The sequence below is a fragment of the Myxine glutinosa genome, chromosome 12 (genome assembly GCF_964187855.1).
Source record: "Myxine glutinosa chromosome 12, kmMyxGlut1.1, whole genome shotgun sequence".
NCBI lineage: Eukaryota > Metazoa > Chordata > Myxini > Myxiniformes > Myxinidae > Myxine > Myxine glutinosa.
Window position 1 is genome coordinate 70,009,821 of NC_136272.1, and position 23,822 is coordinate 70,033,642.

General features: G+C 36.5%; 1 protein-coding gene across 3 annotated transcripts in view; it reads right to left on the reverse strand.

Moving 5' to 3' along the window:
- LOC137437508 (FYVE, RhoGEF and PH domain-containing protein 1) overlaps positions 1-23,822 on the reverse strand; it is a 246,501-nt gene that overhangs the window by 127,225 nt on the left and 95,454 nt on the right. Inside the window, exon 2 of one of the 3 annotated variants that reach the window (XM_068131886.2) lies at positions 4,252-4,473. The exons of the other annotated variants lie outside the window; for them this stretch is intronic. The gene's annotated coding sequence lies outside the window, so the exon portion shown is untranslated. The remainder of the gene's footprint in view (positions 1-4,251; positions 4,474-23,822) is intronic. 3 annotated transcript variants of the gene reach the window in all.

The window sequence follows — 23,822 nt, forward strand, 5'->3', positions numbered from 1 at the left end:
ACACACACACACACACACACACACACACACACACTCATATATGTATACACACACACCTACACACTTCTACGTGCACACACTTATACATGCACACACTCATATATGCATACACACACACACTCATATACGCATATACACACACACACACTCATATATGCATACACACACACTCATATATGAATACACATACACACACACTTACACACTTATACATGCACACACTCATATATGTATACACACACACTTATACACTTATACAGTCACGTGAAAAAGTAAGTACACCCCATGTTAAGTTTTGACTTTTTCAATATATTTCAACATACAGCTGTTTGATCTTCATTTCAACAATATTGACAGATAAAGGTGATATAATATAACAAATATCATGAAACATTTACATTTTGTAGTCCATTGTATAATTTAAATAAACATAAATGCAAATTTCGCATGTGGAAAAAGTAAGTACACCCTTGGCTCTAATAGGTGGTATTGCCCCCTTTGGCAGAAACAACCTCAAGTAGGCGTTTCTTCTAACTGTCTACGAGTCTCTGACATCGATTGGGAGAAATTTTTGCCCACTCCTCCATGCAGAATTCTTTCAGCTGTGCGATGTTTGAGGGGTTTCTTGCATGCACAGCTCGTTTCAAATCCCCCCACAACATCTCGATGGGATTTAGATCCGGGCTTTGACTTGGCCATTCCAGAACCCTCCATTTCTTTCTTTTCAGCCATTCCTTGGTGGATTTATTGGTATGTTTAGGGTCATTGCCATGTTGCAAGGTCCACCTTCGGTTGAGCTTCAACTTTCCGACAGATGGCCTCACATTATCCTCAAGCACACTCTGGTACAATGAAGAATTCATCGTGGATTCTATGATGGTGAGCTGCCCAGGCCCTGATGCAGCAAAGCTGCCCCACACCATAATATTTCCACCACCATGCTTTACAGTTGGTATCAGGTTCTTGTGGTCAAATGCTGTCTTTGGTTTTCGCCAAACATGTCTTCTGGTACTGTGGCCAAATAGCTCGACCTTTGACTCATCTGTCCAGAGCACATCCAGAAGTGCTGGTCTTTGCCGAGGTGTTCATTGGCAAACTTTAGTCTTGCCCTGGTGTTCTTTCTGGACAGCAAAGGTTTCCTCCTGGCACACCTCCCATGTCGTTAAAATGTGTGCAGCATCTTTCTAATGGTAGACTCGTGCACTTTGACAACAACAGTGGCAAGAGCTACCTGTAGGTCCCGTGATGACATTCTGGGGTTCTTAGAGACTTCTTTCAGCATCTTGCGGTCTGCTCTCGGGCTGAACTTGCTGGGGCGGCCTGGCCTGAACACGTTGGCAGTTGTTTGGAATCTTCTCCACTTGTAGATGATCTTCTGGACAGTCGAATGATTGATTTCAAATTGTTTGGAGATCTTTTGAAATCCCTTCCCAGACTCGTAGGCATCCAAACCTTCTTTCTGAAGGCCTCAGAGAGCTCTTTTGATCCAGGCATGGTGATGCCGCACACTTCAACAACAAAGAGCAAACCAAACTAAATGCCTGAGGTTTAAATTAGACAGGTTCCTCCAAGATACTCTCGAACGATGTTCTAATCATTTGCACTTGAGCTGGTGCACCTGATTCTAATTTTAGGTATTTGAAGTAGTGATAAATGTCGGGGTGTACTTACTTTTTCCACATGTGAAATTTGCATTTATGTTTATTTAAATTATACAATGGACTACAAAATGTAAATGTTTCATGATATTTGTTGTATTATATCACCCTTATCTATCAATATCGTTGAAATGAAGATCAAATAGCTGAATGTTGAAATATGTTGAAAAAGTCAAAACTTTAAATGGGGTGTACTTACTTTTTCACGTGACTGTATGTGCACACAACCACATATGTGCACACACACACACACACACACACACACACACACACACACACACACACACACACACAGACACACAGACAGACACACTCATATATGTATATCCAAACACTTACACACTTATACGTGCACACACTTATACATGCACACACTCATATATGTATATACACACACACTCATATATGTATACACACATACACACACACGTACACACTTATACATGCACACAGTCATATATGAATATACACACACACTCATATATGTATACACACATACACACACTTACACACTTATACATGCACACAGTCATATACGAATATACACACACAATCATATATGTATACACACATACACACACACACTTATACATGCACACCCTCATATATGTGTATACACACACTCATATATGTATACACATACACACACACTTACACACTTATACATGCACACACTCATATATATATATGTATGTATATATATATATATATATATATATATATATATATATATATATATATATATATATATATACACACACACACACACTCATATATGTATACACATACACATACACACTTTCCATGCACACAGTCATATATGTATATACACACACACACACACACACACACACACACTTATATATGTATACACATACACACACACTTATACATGCACATCGTCATATACGAATATACTGTTACGTGCTCCTCCCCAAACCCCCTGGTCACGGTGTACCTCCGAGCCCCGAGAGGAGTCACGTCAGAAAAATGTGTTATTCTGTATGTCAAAGATCAATGGTGAAGCCACACCAATTGTTACCAACAAACAAATATTGTATTAAGATCACACAAGAATAACAGTACAACAACAATAGTAATCAATTGTACAACCAATATATATTTCCTATGATGGTACCATCAGATTAGTACAATATAACTCACTGTGCTCCAAGTGAGCGAAAAGACGAACATTCCCCAATGTCTCTATTCCCGCATCAAGCCCAAGTCGATCCGCTCCAGCGCTCGTCAGAACGATGTCCAATCGAGACCAGAATCCCGTTCGGATGACAGTCACAGTCACGCGGCCAAAGCTGCGCAAAGGTGCCCTCAAGGCGATGGGGAAATCCAAAGGTGCCCTCCAAGCGACTGGGAAATCACAACCTCGGGTATGGCCGTTTCACGGCTCCAAACCGGCAAACTGCAGATTTATCTTCAAAATCCATGTGACACACACACACACCAGATAAACGTCTGGATGCGGTGAAAATGGTTGAAGCAAAGTGAAAGACCTTGCGCAATGCGCAAAGCGCGCGAGTCAAAATGGCCGACGGCCCGTTCTCGAGGCGTAACGGCACGACGATGATTCTCCTCGGAATCAAACGCCAAAACCTGACACGCAGGTTGATCTGTCACAACGATAACAACTCTGTCGCAAGAATCCCTTTCCCGGGAAACCCGAAGTTTGCAAGTGACCTCCGTTCGTCAACGTTTGCTCCAGACCTCGAAGCAGCTAGGCTTCTTCCCCGACTCACTCGCTCCACCTTCTTTTCCTCCTCTTCCTCTTCGTAGTCGTCCGGTTCCGGTTCCATTTAAAACATTGACTTTTTACCTTTTGAAAATAGTAACCTCTATCTCCCTTAAACGACAACAATAATAGTACATGGAATCAAAAATGTTTACAGTGGATGAAAACCACAACAACGGAAGTGACGAATCCGTAACAATACACACACAATCATATATGTATACACACATACACACACACACACACTTATACATGCATACACTCATATATGTATATGCACACACTCATATATGTATACACATACACACACACTTACACACTTATACATGCACACAGTCATATATGTATATACACACAATCATATATGTATACACACACACACACACTTATACATGCACACACTCATATATGTATACACACACACACACACACACACACACACACACACAGACACACACACACACACACACACACACACAAAGGTGGATACTTTAAGACCTGAGAGGGCTCTGTCCCACCTTGCGAAACCCTCCAATGGAGATAACAACCAACAACAGACATTCCACGTCTCCCGTCCAATATTTTGTCCATTAGCCATTGAGAAACTGTTACAAAGGTAGCAATTTGAAAGGTGGATATTCAACTGTAAGAATAAAATGATGTAACCTTTGATTAATCCTTCAAACCCATAATGTCCAACAAGTTAAGCACAATTGTCAATTTCTCTGAAACCTCGACAGCTATCAACCGTTTATAACACGAGACTTCATTTTGAATACAAACAACAAAACGATAGGGATCGAACAAACAACGTCTCCAATTAGAAACCCCAAATTTGCTTCCTACCTTAATCCTGATATCTAGAGGCAATGATTACTTCTCTGAGCAAGCATCCTGGGGAAGCCATTGCCATGCTCTGTCTGATGTTCAGCAACGATGAGTCTCGGCCAGTATCGAGCAGCAGAAAGAAGGAACGGTAATATCAAAAGGCATGTCGTGTCGCTTGAGAAAAATCTGCCTCATTTGCAGTCGATTTGCGATTCAGTGCTTTCCCGGCTCTGGGCCGAGCTGAACACAACAGAAAATACAGAAAGGGAAGGGGAAATAACACCCAAGCCAACCGACGCCGCAAAGTGCATCCGACAACGACGCCCGCAATAAGAGGCTCATCCTTAAACAAATGAAAATGCAAGGAAAAGAATGAGGAGGTGGAGGAGGAGAAGGAAAGTCGTACATCTCTCGGATCAGTGAATGGGCATCGATTAGGATTATGAATGATCCGCTAAGGGAGGTGGATGCTCCTTGGCTGGGCGCAGAACGGTGACACCGAGGCGGCTCCCGAGGAATGAGGTGGCCGCCTAAAACAAGACGAGTGCAGGGATAATGAAAGATGGAGTTGGTGGGTGAAGCTAGGGATGGTGGAGAAGAAAGAGCCTCGTGACCCAAGGATACCTTTGTGTCAGGCACAATGGCTGGAGAGAGGGAGGAGGCGAGGGAGTGGGACGGCGAGGGAAGGGTAAGGAAAGGATTCACCGAGAATGGTTCCAAAGGCAATGAGGGAAACAGGAAGGAGGAAAATCGGTATCACTATGGTGACGGCTTTTGTAGGCGGAGGACGTAAGCATCAGCTGCCTGCTGCCATCAACTGGAGAAGAGGAAAAAAATGGGGAGGGATGGGGGAAAATATCGAGAGAAATAAAAATAGGGGCATTGGGGAAGGAGAACAGGAGAGTATTTGGAAAGAGAAAGGGGTATTGAGGGAAAAAGTGAGTATGGTGGGGTAAAGGAAGAGGATGTGTATGGAGAGGGACAGAAGGATGGAAAGATGGCCGGGAAGAGGATACAAAGGTAAGAAAAAGGTTGATGGGGGTCTAGGGTAAATGGGAGGTATGTTTGAGAAGGGTAAGAGAAAGGTATGTTGTGGAGGTGAGTGGAGAGAGAACATGAATGGTGGGGTAAAGATGCACAGGGGTATGGATGAATTAAAGTGGTGAGAATTGGGGCCTTTAGGGGGAGTATCAGGGTATATGGGATGGGTATATGGGATGGGTATATGGGATGGGTATATGGGATGGGTATTAGAGGTGAAGGGAAAATATATGGGGTAACTCCACATAAAATTAATCACCAGATGTGTCCCGTTTTGCTGAAATTTGGTGCAGTTAATCCGCTAAGGGAGAAGGTTCAAAATCCAAATTTTTAGGACTTTGGGAGCTGCGAGTGGAAATACAGGTCACAGGCCGAGGCCACCGACTGTGCCTGGAGTGACTGTAACTTTCTCCATAATTATCTTGGAAGTGTTTTTTGTGTCATGTTAAACCGCATGGAAACATCCGCGTTGTTTATTTGATCACCAATTTTTTGTTCCATGAAAAGTGAGGAGGACAATTCATTCCCCGACAAACGTTCTGACTTGCCCAATTGAAGTTAACCTACAAATAAACTAAAATGGGCAGGTAAAAATAGATACCTTTACTCTATTTATTGTGAAAATTTTAAGCTCTGCACTTTGACGATCATTTAAAAAGGAGAAGGACTCTGTGGGGCCTTACCAACCTGTGCATATCTTTCATGCAGGTATGAGGTACCTTTGAAATGGTGACTGATTTATCATTGTGACTGAAGTTGTAATGTATACAAAGTACCAATGTATTTATCAAATATGGAAACTGTTCTTTGTGGAATTTGTCATGAAGAACATATTCAATGTGATGTTCATGCTACCAATCACTGGTTATTCACCTGAAAATATAAGAAAACTGTCACAATATTGTATTTTGACCACAATGAGTTTGTGGCCATGGTGAATGCCAGGATTGTGGATTATTTTAAACGTTCTTTTTATTTTTTAAACGTTTATTTTTTATTAAAATATTAAATAAATAAAATAAAATTTTAAATTTTTATTAAAAATTTTTTAAACGTTTTAAACGTTCGTTGGACCTGCAACTGTGAAACCAAAGTCCCAAACAGTACTTTCAGAAACCCAAACTTCCGGGTAGACAGATTGTTTTTTCCAACATTTTTTAATTCCAGATTTACGCTCATAGAAGACAGAGTGTGAAAAGGCAACAAAGTGACAGTGGGGCCATATTTGGGCACAGCAAGCAAAGAGAGGGAGAGGAGGAGAGGAAACACAGTAACCTGCAAGTATGAGGTTTAGATGAGGTTAGGCAGTGTTACTGTAGATATGAATGATCATACATATACATGGAGGATGACATGTCATCTGATGGTGCAGCATCTGGTTGAAGCCCTGCTGGAAAGAGTGGCCTCAAAAAGGGAGATCCAAATTGGGAGAAATGAGAAACAAAAGACTGGAGGTGTGCGAAAAGCATGGGATTGGGAAGGTGAACCAGGAGATGGTTAGTGGAAGCCCAAGTATATCATGCATTGTACTTTCTGTTCAAAGGTAAGAAAATAAAGTCAACTGGGTCGCAATTGGCTTTATATGAAAGGGGAAATTGCCGGCAAAGGTGGGCGGTCCGCTTCGAAAGTCCGCTTATCCGCTTATCCGCTGCAGCGGACGAACGTTTTCGAAGCGGATAAGCGAATCGGAACAACCCCCGGAAACCGAAGCGGATAAGCGTAAGCGGACTACCGAAAAATTAAAGCGCATCGCGATTCGCCAAATCAGCTGTTAGCCTGAGCCGTTACTCTAGAATTGTGAATATTTATTTAAGTGAATAATAAGTGAAACCCTAACTAACAACTCGGCTCTCGCCCAATCTCTTCCCACTCGAGTTCCGTGATGCTTGGGTAACTCTATTTCTCAGGCATAACACGCCGCTCCCGAGCTCTGCCTCGGTCGAGCGCGTGTTCAGCTACGGGTCGGACATCCTCAGGCCTAAGAGGTCGGCCCTGGCTGCACCGAACTTCGAGGCCCTCGTCTTCATGAAAGGCAACCTCCAAATCCTCAAGAAGGACCACGAGGTGGAGGAGGAAGACGAGGACTAGTCAACAGACTGCTAGTCTGTTGACTAGTAGACTCTCTTGTCAAAGAAAGGACGGGCAAATTGATTTTTCTTTAATGTAACTTGCATATATTAAAATTATATTTAAATTAACTGTAGCATAGAGTAGAGTCGGGTGGAAAACTTTATTTCAATAAATTTTGAATAAATTTTATTTAAATAAAAATGTATATTTTTGATCTTAAAAGCTTTGTTTGTCTTTGTAGTAGTTAGAAATGGCTATTTAGGCTTAAAAAGCATTAAATTCCCTTTAGAAACGTCAAAAATCGCTTTAAAAACGTCGAAGCGCTTTTTAAAAATCGAATCGAAGCGGATAAGCGGATAAGCGGTAAGCGGACTAAGATTTTCGGCCGCTGAAGCGGATAAGCGAATCGGACTACACGGGCTGGCGGAGCGGATAAGCGGTAAGCGGACTTAAAATTTTCCGAATCGCGCCCACCTTCAGGAAATTCAAACAAGAGACTCCAACTTTGAAGCGGTAGCTGGATTTCAGGAAATGACCCAACTTCAGAAGATGTCTTTTGTATAGTTATCAGTGTTTATAGAAGGGCAAAATATCAAGGACAAAAGGATTAGTAGACATCGGATGTTGTGAAATCAGGTGTATAATAATAGGATGTTGTGAAATCAGGGTATAATCATGAGAAGTTGTGGAAATTAAGGGTATAATAATAGGATGTTGTGAAATCAAGGGTATAATAATAGGATGTTGTGAAATCAGGGTATAATCATGGGATGTTGTTAAATCAGGGTATAATCATAGGATGTTGTGAAATCAGGGTATAATCATGAGAAGTTGTGGAAATTAAGGGTATAATCTTAGGATGTTGTGAAATCAAGGGTATAATAATAGGATGTTGTGAAATCAAGGGTATAATAATAGGATGTTGTGAAATCAGGGTATAATCATGGGATGTTGTTAAATCAGGGTATAATCATAGGATGTTGTGAAATCAAGGGTATAATAATAGGATGTTGTGAAATCAAGGGTATAATAATAGGATGTTGTGAAATCAGGGTATAATCATGGGATGTTGTGAAATCAGGGTATAATCATGGGCTGTTGTGAAATCAAGGGTATAATAATAGGATGTTGTGAAATCAAGGGTATAATAATAGGATGTTGTGAAATCAGGGTATAATCATGGGATGTTGTTAAATCAGGGTATAATCATAGGATGTTGTGAAATCAAGGGTATAATAATAGGATGTTGTGAAATCAAGGGTATAATAATAGGATGTTGTGAAATCAGGGTATAATCATGGGATGTTGTGAAATCAGGGTATAATCATGGGATGTTGTTAAATCAGGGTATAATCTTAGGATGTTGTGAAATCAAGGGTATAATAATAGGATGTTGTGAAATCAAGGGTATAATAATAGGATGTTGTGAAATCAAGGGTATAATAATAGGATGTTGTGAAATCAAGGGTATAATAATAGGATGTTGTGAAATCAAGGGTATAATAATAGGATGTTGTGAAATCAAGGGTATAATAATAGGATGTTGTGAAATCAAGGGTATAATAATAGGATGCTGTGAAATCAGGGTATAATCATGGGATGTTGTGAAATCAGGGTATAATCATGGGATGTTGTGGAAATTAAGGGTATAATAATAGGATGTTGTGAAATCATGGTATAACAATAGGATGTTGTGAAATCAGGGTATAATCATGGGATGTTGTGAAATCAGGGTATAATCATGGGATGTTGTGGAAATTAAGGGTATAATAATAGGATGTTGTGAAATCAAGGGTATAATAATAGGATGTTGTTAAATCAGGGTATAATCATGAGAAGTTGTGGAAATCAAGGGTATAATAATAGGATGTTGTGAAATCAAGGGTATAATAATAGGATGTTGTGAAATCAGGGTATAATCATGGGATGTTGTGAAATCAGGGTATAATCATGGGATGTTGTTAAATTAGGGTATAATCTTAGGATGTTGTGAAATCAAGGGTATAATAATAGGATGTTGTGAAATCAGGGTATAATCATGGGATGTTGTGAAATCAGGGTATAATCATGGGATGTTGTGAAATCAGGGTATAATCATGGGATGTTGTTAAATCAGGGTATAATCTTAGGATGTTGTGAAATCAGGGTATAATCATGGGATGTTGTGAAATCAGGGTATAATCATGGGATGTTGTGAAATCAGGGTATAATCATGGGATGTTGTTAAATCAGGGTATAATCTTAGGATGTTGTGAAATCAGGGTATAATCATGGGATGTTGTTAAATCAGGGTATAATCTTAGGATGTTGTGAAATCAGGGTATAATCATGGGATGTTGTTAAATCAGGGTATAATCTTAGGATGTTGTGAAATCAAGGGTATAATAATAGGATGTTGTGAAATCAAGGGTATAATAATAGGATGTTGTGAAATCAAGGGTATAATAATAGGATGTTGTGAAATCAGGGTATAATCATGAGAAGTTGTGGAAATTAAGGGTATAATCTTAGGATGTTGTGAAATCAAGGGTATAATAATAGGATGTTGTGAAATCAAGGGTATAATAATAGGATGTTGTGAAATCAAGGGTATAATAATAGGATGTTGTGAAATCAGGGTATAATCATGGGATGTTGTGAAATCAGGGTATAATCATGGGATGTTGTTAAATCAGGGTATAATTTTAGGATGTTGTGAAATCAAGGGTATAATAATAGGATGTTGTGAAATCAAGGGTATAATAATAGGATGTTGTGAAATCAAGGGTATAATAATAGGATGTTGTGAAATCAAGGGTATAATAATAGGATGTTGTGAAATCAGGGTATAATCATGGGATGTTGTGAAATCAGGGTATAATCATGGGATGTTGTGGAAATTAAGGGTATAATAATAGGATGTTGTGAAATCAGGGTATAATAATAGGATGTTGTGAAATCAGGGTATAATCATGGGATGTTGTGAAATCAGGGTATAATCATGGGATGTTGTGAAATCAGGGTATAATCATGGGATGTTGTGGAAATTAAGGGTATAATAATAGGATGTTGTGAAATCAGGGTATAATCATGGGATGTTGTGAAATCAGGGTATAATCATGGGATGTTGTGGAAATTAAGGGTATAATAATAGGATGTTGTGAAATCAAGGGTATAATAATAGGATGTTGTTAAATCAGGGTATAATCTTAGGATGTTGTGAAATCAAGGGTATAATAATAGGATGTTGTGAAATCAGGGTATAATCATGGGATGTTGTGAAATCAGGGTATAATCATGGGATGTTGTGAAATCAGGTGTATAATCATGAGAAGTTGTGGAAATCAAGGGTATAATAATAGGATGTTGTGAAATCAAGGGTATAATAATAGGATGTTGTGAAATCAGGGTATAATCATGGGATGTTGTGAAATCAGGGTATAATCATGGGATGTTGTGAAATCAGGGTATAATCTTAGGATGTTGTGAAATCAAGGGTATAATAATAGGATGTTGTGAAATCAGGGTATAATCATGGGATGTTGTGAAATCAGGGTATAATCATGGGATGTTGTGAAATCAGGGTATAATCATGGGATGTTGTTAAATCAGGGTATAATCTTAGGATGTTGTGAAATCAGGGTATAATCATGGGATGTTGTTAAATCAGGGTATAATCATGGGATGTTGTGAAATCAGGGTATAATCATGGGATGTTGTTAAATCAGGGTATAATCTTAGGATGTTGTGAAATCAAGGGTATAATAATAGGATGTTGTGAAATCAAGGGTATAATAATAGGATGTTGTGAAATCAGGGTATAATCATGGGATGTTGTTAAATCAGGGTATAATCATAGGATGTTGTGAAATCAAGGGTATAATAATAGGATGTTGTGAAATCAAGGGTATAATAATAGGATGTTGTGAAATCAAGGGTATAATAATAGGATGTTGTGAAATCAAGGGTATAATAATAGGATGTTGTGAAATCAGGGTATAATCATGGGATGTTGTGAAATCAAGGGTATAATAATAGGATGTTGTGAAATCAGGGTATAATCATAGGATGTTGTGAAATCAAGGGTATAATAATAGGATGTTGTGAAATCAAGGGTATAATAATAGGATGTTGTGAAATCAGGGTATAATCATGGGATGTTGTTAAATCAGGGTATAATCATAGGATGTTGTGAAATCAAGGGTATAATAATAGGATGTTGTGAAATCAAGGGTATAATAATAGGATGTTGTGAAATCAGGGTATAATCATGGGATGTTGTGAAATCAAGGGTATAATAATAGGATGTTGTGAAATCAGGGTATAATCATGGGATGTTGTTAAATCAGGGTATAATCATGGGATGTTGTTAAATCAGGGTATAATCATAGGATGTTGTGAAATCAAGGGTATAATAATAGGATGTTGTGAAATCAAGGGTATAATAATAGGATGTTGTGAAATCAAGGGTATAATAATAGGATGTTGTGAAATCAGGGTATAATCATGGGATGTTGTTAAATCAGGGTATAATCATAGGATGTTGTGAAATCAAGGGTATAATAATAGGATGTTGTGAAATCAAGGGTATAATAATAGGATGTTGTGAAATCAGGGTATAATCATGGGATGTTGTGAAATCAAGGGTATAATAATAGGATGTTGTGAAATCAGGGTATAATCATGGGATGTTGTTAAATCAGGGTATAATCATAGGATGTTGTGAAATCAAGGGTATAATAATAGGATGTTGTGAAATCAAGGGTATAATAATAGGATGTTGTGAAATCAAGGGTATAATAATAGGATGTTGTGAAATCAGGGTATAATCATGAGAAGTTGTGGAAATTAAGGGTATAATCTTAGGATGTTGTGAAATCAAGGGTATAATAATAGGATGTTGTGAAATCAAGGGTATAATAATAGGATGTTGTGAAATCAAGGGTATAATAATAGGATGTTGTGAAATCAGGGTATAATCATGGGATGTTGTGAAATCAGGGTATAATCATGGGATGTTGTTAAATCAGGGTATAATTTTAGGATGTTGTGAAATCAAGGGTATAATAATAGGATGTTGTGAAATCAAAGGTATAATAATAGGATGTTGTGAAATCAAGGGTATAATAATAGGATGTTGTGAAATCAAGGGTATAATAATAGGATGTGTGAAATCAGGGTATAATCATGGGATGTTGTGAAATCAGGGTATAATCATGGGATGTTGTGGAAATTAAGGGTATAATAATAGGATGTTGTGAAATCAGGGTATAATCATGGGATGTTGTTAAATCAGGGTATAATAATAGGATGTTGTGGAAATTAAGGGTATAATAATAGGATGTTGTGAAATCAAGGGTATAATAATAGGATGTTGTGAAATCAAGGGTATAATAATAGGATGTTGTGAAATCAAGGGTATAATAATAGGATGTTGTGAAATCAGGGTATAATCATGGGATGTTGTGAAATCAGGGTATAATCATGGGATGTTGTGAAATCAGGGTATAATCATGGGATGTTGTGGAAATTAAGGGTATAATAATAGGATTTTGTGAAATCAAGGGTATAATAATAGGATGTTGTGAAATCAAGGGTATAATAATAGGATGTTGTGAAATCAAGGGTATAATAATAGGATGTTGTGAAATCAGGGTATAATCATGGGATGTTGTGGAAATTAAGGGTATAATAATAGGATGTTGTGAAATCAAGGGTATAATAATAGGATGTTGTGAAATCAAGGGTATAATAATAGGATGTTGTGAAATCAGAGTATAATCATGGGATGTTGTGAAATCAAGGGTATAATAATAGGATGTTGTGAAATCAGGGTATAATCATGGGATGTTGTTAAATCAGGGTATAATCATGGGATGTTGTTAAATCAGGGTATAATCATAGGATGTTGTGAAATCAAGGGTATAATAATAGGATGTTGTGAAATCAAGGGTATAATAATAGGATGTTGTGAAATCAAGGGTATAATAATAGGATGTTGCGAAATCAGGGTATAATCATGAGAAGTTGTGGAAATTAAGGGTATAATCTTAGGATGTTGTGAAATCAGGTGTATAATCATGAGAAGTTGTGGAAATTAAGGGTATAATCTTAGGATGTTGTGAAATCAAGGGTATAATAATAGGATGTTGTGAAAGCAAGGGTATAATAATAGGATGTTGTGAAATCAGGGTATAATCATGGGATGTTGTTAAATCAGGGTATAATCATAGGATGTTGTGAAATCAAGGGTATAATAATAGGATGTTGTGAAATCAGGGTATAATCATGGGATGTTGTTAAATCAGGGTATAATCTTAGGATGTTGTGAAATCAAGGGTATAATAATAGGATGTTGTGAAATCAAGGGTATAATAATAGGATGTTGTGAAATCAAGGGTATAATAATAGGATGTTGTGAAATCAGGGTATAATCATGAGAAGTTGTGGAAATTAAGGGTATAATCTTAGGATGTTGTGAAATCAAGGGTATAATAATAGGATGTTGTGAAATCAGGGTATAATCATGGGATGTTGTTAAATCAGGGTATAATCATAGGATGTTGTGAAATCAAGGGTATAATAATAGGATGTTGTGAAATCAAGGGTATAATAATAATAGGATGTTGTGAAATCAAGGGTATAATAATAGGATGTTGTGAAATCAGGGTATAATCATGAGAAGTTGTGGAAATTAAGGGTATAATCTTAGGATGTTGTGAAATCAAGGGTATAATAATAGGATGTTGTGAAATCAGGTGTATAATCATGAGAAGTTGTGGAAATTAAGGGTATAATCTTAGGATGTTGTGAAATCAAGGGTATAATAATAGGATGTTGTGAAATCAAGGGTATAATAATAGGATGTTGTGAAATCAGGGTATAATCATGGGATGTTGTTAAATCAGGGTATAATCTTAGGATGTTGTGAAATCAAGGGTATAATAATAGGATGTTGTGAAATCAAGGGTATAATAATAGGATGTTGTGAAATCAGGGTATAATCATGGGATGTTGTGAAATCAAGGGTATAATAATAGGATGTTGTGAAATCAAGGGTATAATAATAGGATGTTGTGAAATCAGGGTATAATAATAGGATGTTGTGAAATCAGGGTATAATCATGGGATGTTGTGAAATCAAGGGTATAATAATAGGATGTTGTGAAATCAGGGTATAATTAATAGGATGTTGTGAAATCAGGGTATAATCATGGGATGTTGTGAAATCAAGGTATAATCATGGGATGTTGTGAAATCAGGGTATAATAATAGGATGTTGTGAAATCAGGGTATAATCATGGGATGTTGTGAAATCAAGGGTATAATAATAGGATGTTGTGAAATCAGGGTATAATCATGGGATGTTGTGAAATCAGGTGTATAATCATGAGAAGTTGTGGAAATTAAGGGTATAATCTTAGGATGTTGTGAAATCAAGGGTATAATAATAGGATGTTGTGAAATCAAGGGTATAATAATAGGATGTTGTGAAATCAGGGTATAATCATGGGATGTTGTTAAATCAGGGTATAATCATAGGATGTTGTGAAATCAAGGGTATAATAATAGGATGTTGTGAAATCAAGGGTATAATAATAGGATGTTGTGAAATCAGGGTATAATCATGGGATGTTGTGAAATCAAGGGTATAATAATAGGATGTTGTGAAATCAAGGGTATAATAATAGGATGTTGTGAAATCAGGGTATAATCATGGGATGTTGTTAAATCAGGGTATAATCATAGGATGTTGTGAAATCAAGGGTATAATAATAGGATCTTGTGAAATCAAGGGTATAATAATAGGATGTTGTGAAATCAAGGGTATAATAATAGGATGTTGTGAAATCAGGGTATAATCATGGGATGTTGTGAAATCAGGGTATAATCATGGGATGTTGTTAAATCAAGGGTATAATAATAGGATGTTGTGAAATCAAGGGTATAATAATAGGATGTTGTGAAATCAAGGGTATAATAATAGGATGCTGTGAAATCAGGGTATAATCATGGGATGTTGTGAAATCAGGGTATAATCATGGGATGTTGTGGAAATTAAGGGTATAATAATAGGATGTTGTGAAATCATGGTATAACAATAGGATGTTGTGAAATCAGGGTATAATCATGGGATGTTGTGAAATCAGGGTATAATCATGGGATGTTGTGGAAATTAAGGGTATAATAATAGGATGTTGTGAAATCAAGGGTATAATAATAGGATGTTGTTAAATCAGGGTATAATCATGAGAAGTTGTGGAAATCAAGGGTATAATAATAGGATGTTGTGAAATCAAGGGTATAATAATAGGATGTTGTGAAATCAGGGTATAATCATGGGATGTTGTGAAATCAGGGTATAATCATGGGATGTTGTTAAATTAGGGTATAATCTTAGGATGTTGTGAAATCAAGGGTATAATAATAGGATGTTGTGAAATCAGGGTATAATCATGGGATGTTGTGAAATCAGGGTATAATCATGGGATGTTGTGAAATCAGGGTATAATCATGGGATGTTGTTAAATCAGGGTATAATCTTAGGATGTTGTGAAATCAGGGTATAATCATGGGATGTTGTGAAATCAGGGTATAATCATGGGATGTTGTGAAATCAGGGTATAATCATGGGATGTTGTTAAATCAGGGTATAATCTTAGGATGTTGTGAAATCAGGGTATAATCATGGGATGTTGTTAAATCAGGGTATAATCTTAGGATGTTGTGAAATCAGGGTATAATCATGGGATGTTGTTAAATCAGGGTATAATCTTAGGATGTTGTGAAATCAAGGGTATAATAATAGGATGTTGTGAAATCAAGGGTATAATAATAGGATGTTGTGAAATCAAGGGTATAATAATAGGATGTTGTGAAATCAGGGTATAATCATGAGAAGTTGTGGAAATTAAGGGTATAATCTTAGGATGTTGTGAAATCAAGGGTATAATAATAGGATGTTGTGAAATCAAGGGTATAATAATAGGATGTTGTGAAATCAAGGGTATAATAATAGGATGTTGTGAAATCAGGGTATAATCATGGGATGTTGTGAAATCAGGGTATAATCATGGGATGTTGTTAAATCAGGGTATAATTTTAGGATGTTGTGAAATCAAGGGTATAATAATAGGATGTTGTGAAATCAAGGGTATAATAATAGGATGTTGTGAAATCAAGGGTATAATAATAGGATGTTGTGAAATCAAGGGTATAATAATAGGATGTTGTGAAATCAGGGTATAATCATGGGATGTTGTGAAATCAGGGTATAATCATGGGATGTTGTGGAAATTAAGGGTATAATAATAGGATGTTGTGAAATCAGGGTATAATAATAGGATGTTGTGAAATCAGGGTATAATCATGGGATGTTGTGAAATCAGGGTATAATCATGGGATGTTGTGAAATCAGGGTATAATCATGGGATGTTGTGGAAATTAAGGGTATAATAATAGGATGTTGTGAAATCAGGGTATAATCATGGGATGTTGTGAAATCAGGGTATAATCATGGGATGTTGTGGAAATTAAGGGTATAATAATAGGATGTTGTGAAATCAAGGGTATAATAATAGGATGTTGTTAAATCAGGGTATAATCTTAGGATGTTGTGAAATCAAGGGTATAATAATAGGATGTTGTGAAATCAGGGTATAATCATGGGATGTTGTGAAATCAGGGTATAATCATGGGATGTTGTGAAATCAGGTGTATAATCATGAGAAGTTGTGGAAATCAAGGGTATAATAATAGGATGTTGTGAAATCAAGGGTATAATAATAGGATGTTGTGAAATCAGGGTATAATCATGGGATGTTGTGAAATCAGGGTATAATCATGGGATGTTGTGAAATCAGGGTATAATCTTAGGATGTTGTGAAATCAAGGGTATAATAATAGGATGTTGTGAAATCAGGGTATAATCATGGGATGTTGTGAAATCAGGGTATAATCATGGGATGTTGTGAAATCAGGGTATAATCATGGGATGTTGTTAAATCAGGGTATAATCTTAGGATGTTGTGAAATCAGGGTATAATCATGGGATGTTGTTAAATCAGGGTATAATCATGGGATGTTGTGAAATCAGGGTATAATCATGGGATGTTGTTAAATCAGGGTATAATCTTAGGATGTTGTGAAATCAAGGGTATAATAATAGGATGTTGTGAAATCAAGGGTATAATAATAGGATGTTGTGAAATCAGGGTATAATCATGGGATGTTGTTAAATCAGGGTATAATCATAGGATGTTGTGAAATCAAGGGTATAATAATAGGATGTTGTGAAATCAAGGGTATAATAATAGGATGTTGTGAAATCAAGGGTATAATAATAGGATGTTGTGAAATCAAGGGTATAATAATAGGATGTTGTGAAATCAGGGTATAATCATGGGATGTTGTGAAATCAAGGGTATAATAATAGGATGTTGTGAAATCAGGGTATAATCATAGGATGTTGTGAAATCAAGGGTATAATAATAGGATGTTGTGAAATCAAGGGTATAATAATAGGATGTTGTGAAATCAGGGTATAATCATGGGATGTTGTTAAATCAGGGTATAATCATAGGATGTTGTGAAATCAAGGGTATAATAATAGGATGTTGTGAAATCAAGGGTATAATAATAGGATGTTGTGAAATCAGGGTATAATCATGGGATGTTGTGAAATCAAGGGTATAATAATAGGATGTTGTGAAATCAGGGTATAATCATGGGATGTTGTTAAATCAGGGTATAATCATGGGATGTTGTTAAATCAGGGTATAATCATAGGATGTTGTGAAATCAAGGGTATAATAATAGGATGTTGTGAAATCAAGGGTATAATAATAGGATGTTGTGAAATCAAGGGTATAATAATAGGATGTTGTGAAATCAGGGTATAATCATGGGATGTTGTTAAATCAGGGTATAATCATAGGATGTTGTGAAATCAAGGGTATAATAATAGGATGTTGTGAAATCAAGGGTATAATAATAGGATGTTGTGAAATCAGGGTATAATCATGGGATGTTGTGAAATCAAGGGTATAATAATAGGATGTTGTGAAATCAGGGTATAATCATGGGATGTTGTTAAATCAGGGTATAATCATAGGATGTTGTGAAATCAAGGGTATAATAATAGGATGTTGTGAAATCAAGGGTATAATAATAGGATGTTGTGAAATCAAGGGTATAATAATAGGATGTTGTGAAATCAGGGTATAATCATGAGAAGTTGTGGAAATTAAGGGTATAATCTTAGGATGTTGTGAAATCAAGGGTATAATAATAGGATGTTGTGAAATCAAGGGTATAATAATAGGATGTTGTGAAATCAAGGGTATAATAATAGGATGTTGTGAAATCAGGGTATAATCATGGGATGTTGTGAAATCAGGGTATAATCATGGGATGTTGTTAAATCAGGGTATAATTTTAGGATGTTGTGAAATCAAGGGTATAATAATAGGATGTTGTGAAATCAAAGGTATAATAATAGGATGTTGTGAAATCAAGGGTATAATAATAGGATGTTGTGAAATCAAGGGTATAATAATAGGATGTGTGAAATCAGGGTATAATCATGGGATGTTGTGAAATCAGGGTATAATCATGGGATGTTGTGGAAATTAAGGGTATAATAATAGGATGTTGTGAAATCAGGGTATAATCATGGGATGTTGTTAAATCAGGGTATAATAATAGGATGTTGTGGAAATTAAGGGTATAATAATAGGATGTTGTGAAATCAAGGGTATAATAATAGGATGTTGTGAAATCAAGGGTATAATAATAGGATGTTGTGAAATCAAGGGTATAATAATAGGATGTTGTGAAATCAGGGTATAATCATGGGATGTTGTGAAATCAGGGTATAATCATGGGATGTTGTGAAATCAGGGTATAATCATGGGATGTTGTGGAAATTAAGGGTATAATAATAGGATTTTGTGAAATCAAGGGTATAATAATAGGATGTTGTGAAATCAAGGGTATAATAATAGGATGTTGTGAAATCAAGGGTATAATAATAGGATGTTGTGAAATCAGGGTATAATCATGGGATGTTGTGGAAATTAAGGGTATAATAATAGGATGTTGTGAAATCAAGGGTATAATAATAGGATGTTGTGAAATCAAGGGTATAATAATAGGATGTTGTGAAATCAGAGTATAATCATGGGATGTTGTGAAATCAAGGGTATAATAATAGGATGTTGTGAAATCAGGGTATAATCATGGGATGTTGTTAAATCAGGGTATAATCATGGGATGTTGTTAAATCAGGGTATAATCATAGGATGTTGTGAAATCAAGGGTATAATAATAGGATGTTGTGAAATCAAGGGTATAATAATAGGATGTTGTGAAATCAAGGGTATAATAATAGGATGTTGCGAAATCAGGGTATAATCATGAGAAGTTGTGGAAATTAAGGGTATAATCTTAGGATGTTGTGAAATCAGGTGTATAATCATGAGAAGTTGTGGAAATTAAGGGTATAATCTTAGGATGTTGTGAAATCAAGGGTATAATAATAGGATGTTGTGAAAGCAAGGGTATAATAATAGGATGTTGTGAAATCAGGGTATAATCATGGGATGTTGTTAAATCAGGGTATAATCATAGGATGTTGTGAAATCAAGGGTATAATAATAGGATGTTGTGAAATCAGGGTATAATCATGGGATGTTGTTAAATCAGGGTATAATCTTAGGATGTTGTGAAATCAAGGGTATAATAATAGGATGTTGTGAAATCAAGGGTATAATAATAGGATGTTGTGAAATCAAGGGTATAATAATAGGATGTTGTGAAATCAGGGTATAATCATGAGAAGTTGTGGAAATTAAGGGTATAATCTTAGGATGTTGTGAAATCAAGGGTATAATAATAGGATGTTGTGAAATCAGGGTATAATCATGGGATGTTGTTAAATCAGGGTATAATCATAGGATGTTGTGAAATCAAGGGTATAATAATAGGATGTTGTGAAATCAAGGGTATAATAATAATAGGATGTTGTGAAATCAAGGGTATAATAATAGGATGTTGTGAAATCAGGGTATAATCATGAGAAGTTGTGGAAATTAAGGGTATAATCTTAGGATGTTGTGAAATCAAGGGTATAATAATAGGATGTTGTGAAATCAGGTGTATAATCATGAGAAGTTGTGGAAATTAAGGGTATAATCTTAGGATGTTGTGAAATCAAGGGTATAATAATAGGATGTTGTGAAATCAAGGGTATAATAATAGGATGTTGTGAAATCAGGGTATAATCATGGGATGTTGTTAAATCAGGGTATAATCTTAGGATGTTGTGAAATCAAGGGTATAATAATAGGATGTTGTGAAATCAAGGGTATAATAATAGGATGTTGTGAAATCAGGGTATAATCATGGGATGTTGTGAAATCAAGGGTATAATAATAGGATGTTGTGAAATCAAGGGTATAATAATAGGATGTTGTGAAATCAGGGTATAATAATAGGATGTTGTGAAATCAGGGTATAATCATGGGATGTTGTGAAATCAAGGGTATAATAATAGGATGTTGTGAAATCAGGGTATAATTAATAGGATGTTGTGAAATCAGGGTATAATCATGGGATGTTGTGAAATCAAGGTATAATCATGGGATGTTGTGAAATCAGGGTATAATAATAGGATGTTGTGAAATCAGGGTATAATCATGGGATGTTGTGAAATCAAGGGTATAATAATAGGATGTTGTGAAATCAGGGTATAATCATGGGATGTTGTGAAATCAGGTGTATAATCATGAGAAGTTGTGGAAATTAAGGGTATAATCTTAGGATGTTGTGAAATCAAGGGTATAATAATAGGATGTTGTGAAATCAAGGGTATAATAATAGGATGTTGTGAAATCAGGGTATAATCATGGGATGTTGTTAAATCAGGGTATAATCATAGGATGTTGTGAAATCAAGGGTATAATAATAGGATGTTGTGAAATCAAGGGTATAATAATAGGATGTTGTGAAATCAGGGTATAATCATGGGATGTTGTGAAATCAAGGGTATAATAATAGGATGTTGTGAAATCAAGGGTATAATAATAGGATGTTGTGAAATCAGGGTATAATCATGGGATGTTGTTAAATCAGGGTATAATCATAGGATGTTGTGAAATCAAGGGTATAATAATAGGATCTTGTGAAATCAAGGGTATAATAATAGGATGTTGTGAAATCAAGGGTATAATAATAGGATGTTGTGAAATCAGGGTATAATCATGGGATGTTGTGAAATCAGGGTATAATCATGGGATGTTGTTAAATCAGGGTATAATCTTAGGATGTTGTGAAATCAAGGGTATAATAATAGGATGTTGTGAAATCAGGGTATAATCATAGGATGTTGTGAAATCATGGTATAATCATGAGAAGTTGTGAAATTAAGGGTATAATCATAGGATGGTGTGAAATCAAGGGTATAATCATAGGATGGTGTGAAATCAGGTGTATAATCATGAGAAGTTGTGAAATTAAGGGTATAATAATAGGATGTTGTGAAATATGGGGTATAATAATAGGATGGTGTGAAATCAAGGGCATAATCATAGGATGTTGTGAAATATGGGTTATAATCATGGGATGTTGTGAAATCAGGAGTATGATTAGATGATGTCAAATCAGGGGTATAATCATAGAATGTTGTGAAATCAGGCCTATAATCATGTGATGTTGTGAAATCAGTGTTATAATCATATGATGGTATGAAATGTGGGGTATAATCATGTGACGTGAAATTTGGGGAATAATGATAGGATGTTATGAAATGAAGGGTATAATGATAGGATGTTGTGAAATCAGGGTTATGATAATAGGGCGTTGTGAAATCAGGGTATAATCATATGGTGTTGTGAAATCCAGGGTATAATCACAAGATGTGAAATCATGGGTATAATCATGGGATGTTGTGAAATCTGGGGTATAACCATGGGACGTTGAGAAATCAGGCCTATAATCATGGGATGTTGTGAAATCAGGGTATAATCATGGGATGTTGTGAAATCAGGGTATAATCATGGGATGTTGTGAAATCAGGGTATAATCATAGGATGTTGTGAAATCAGGGTATAATCATGGGATGTTGTGAAATCAGGGTATAATCATGGGATGTTGCGAAATCATGGTTTAATCATGGGATGTTGTGAAATCAGGGTATAATCATGGGATGTTGTGAAATCATGGTAAAATCATGGGGTGTTGTGAAATCAGGGTATAATCATGGGATGTTGTGAAATCAGGGTATAATCATGGGATGTTGTGAAATCAGGGTATAATCATGGGATGTTGTGAAATCATGGTATAATCATAGGATGTTGTGAAATCATGGTATAATCATGGGATGTTGTGAAATCAGGGTTTAATCATGGGATGTTGTGAAATCAGTGTATGATCATAGGATGTTGTGAAATCAGGGTTTAATCATGGGATGTTGTGAAATCAGTGTATGATCATAGGATGTTGTGAAATCAGGAGTATAAATGGGGGAGATCTTGAGATGCCAGAGTGAGGATCAAGCGTGAAATTTTGAAGGAAATAGCTCAAGACAACATACTCAATCTCAGAGTCAGGGACTCACACAAGGCGAAAATCAACATCCTTCCAAAAAAATAGGCATTCTGCAAAACTGCTAAACAAGTGCAACAAGCGTTACGCCTCGGTCCCCCGTCGGTGAAGTGATGTGAGTTGACAAAGTGGAAGACGCAAGGCGGCCATCTTGGATTTTGACGTGGCGACCCAATTTTTAATAGCGTTCTTCCTTATGCGTAGATACACCCACACACCAGATTAGAAGTTGGTACTTCGCTTATTTTTCAAGATGTTCCACTCACAAGGTTCAGACATACATGGCGGCGGCCATCTTTGATTTTGACGTGGCGACCCAATTTTCAATAGCGTTCTTCCTTATGCCGAGATACACCCACACACCAGATTAGAAGTTGCCAGACGTGTCCTCTTCCCTTCTTAGGCCTTCACAAAATCACAATCTGGTCAAACACTTGGAATATTTATTTCAATCCGGAAAAATCTCACACACTCACTCTCTCTTCAAAAGGACCGTACGGCAAATCCTCCCATCTCCTTTCTCAACAACCTTCTTGAAAAGGTTCAGTCACTCAAACTTGTAGGTCTCAATCTGTGCCATGATCTCTCTTGGGCAAGACACAATTCAAAGTTCGCTTCCAAAGCAAGATGTCGACTGGGAATCCTCCGTCGTGCAAAGTCCGTCCTCGGCAAAGCTGAGCTCCTATCCACCTACAAAGCTGTAATCCACAAAATAATGGAGTACTGCTTTCCCACCTGAGTTGGCTCCTCTGCCTCACATCTTGCTCACTTTGATTCCATGGAAACCAAGGCCTTCAAGATCATTGAAATCTCAGGTGACGAAGCTGAGTCCATCGGCTTATCACTTCGTTATCGGTGACAGGTCGGTGATTTCTCTGTCTTTTTCTGCCTTCTTT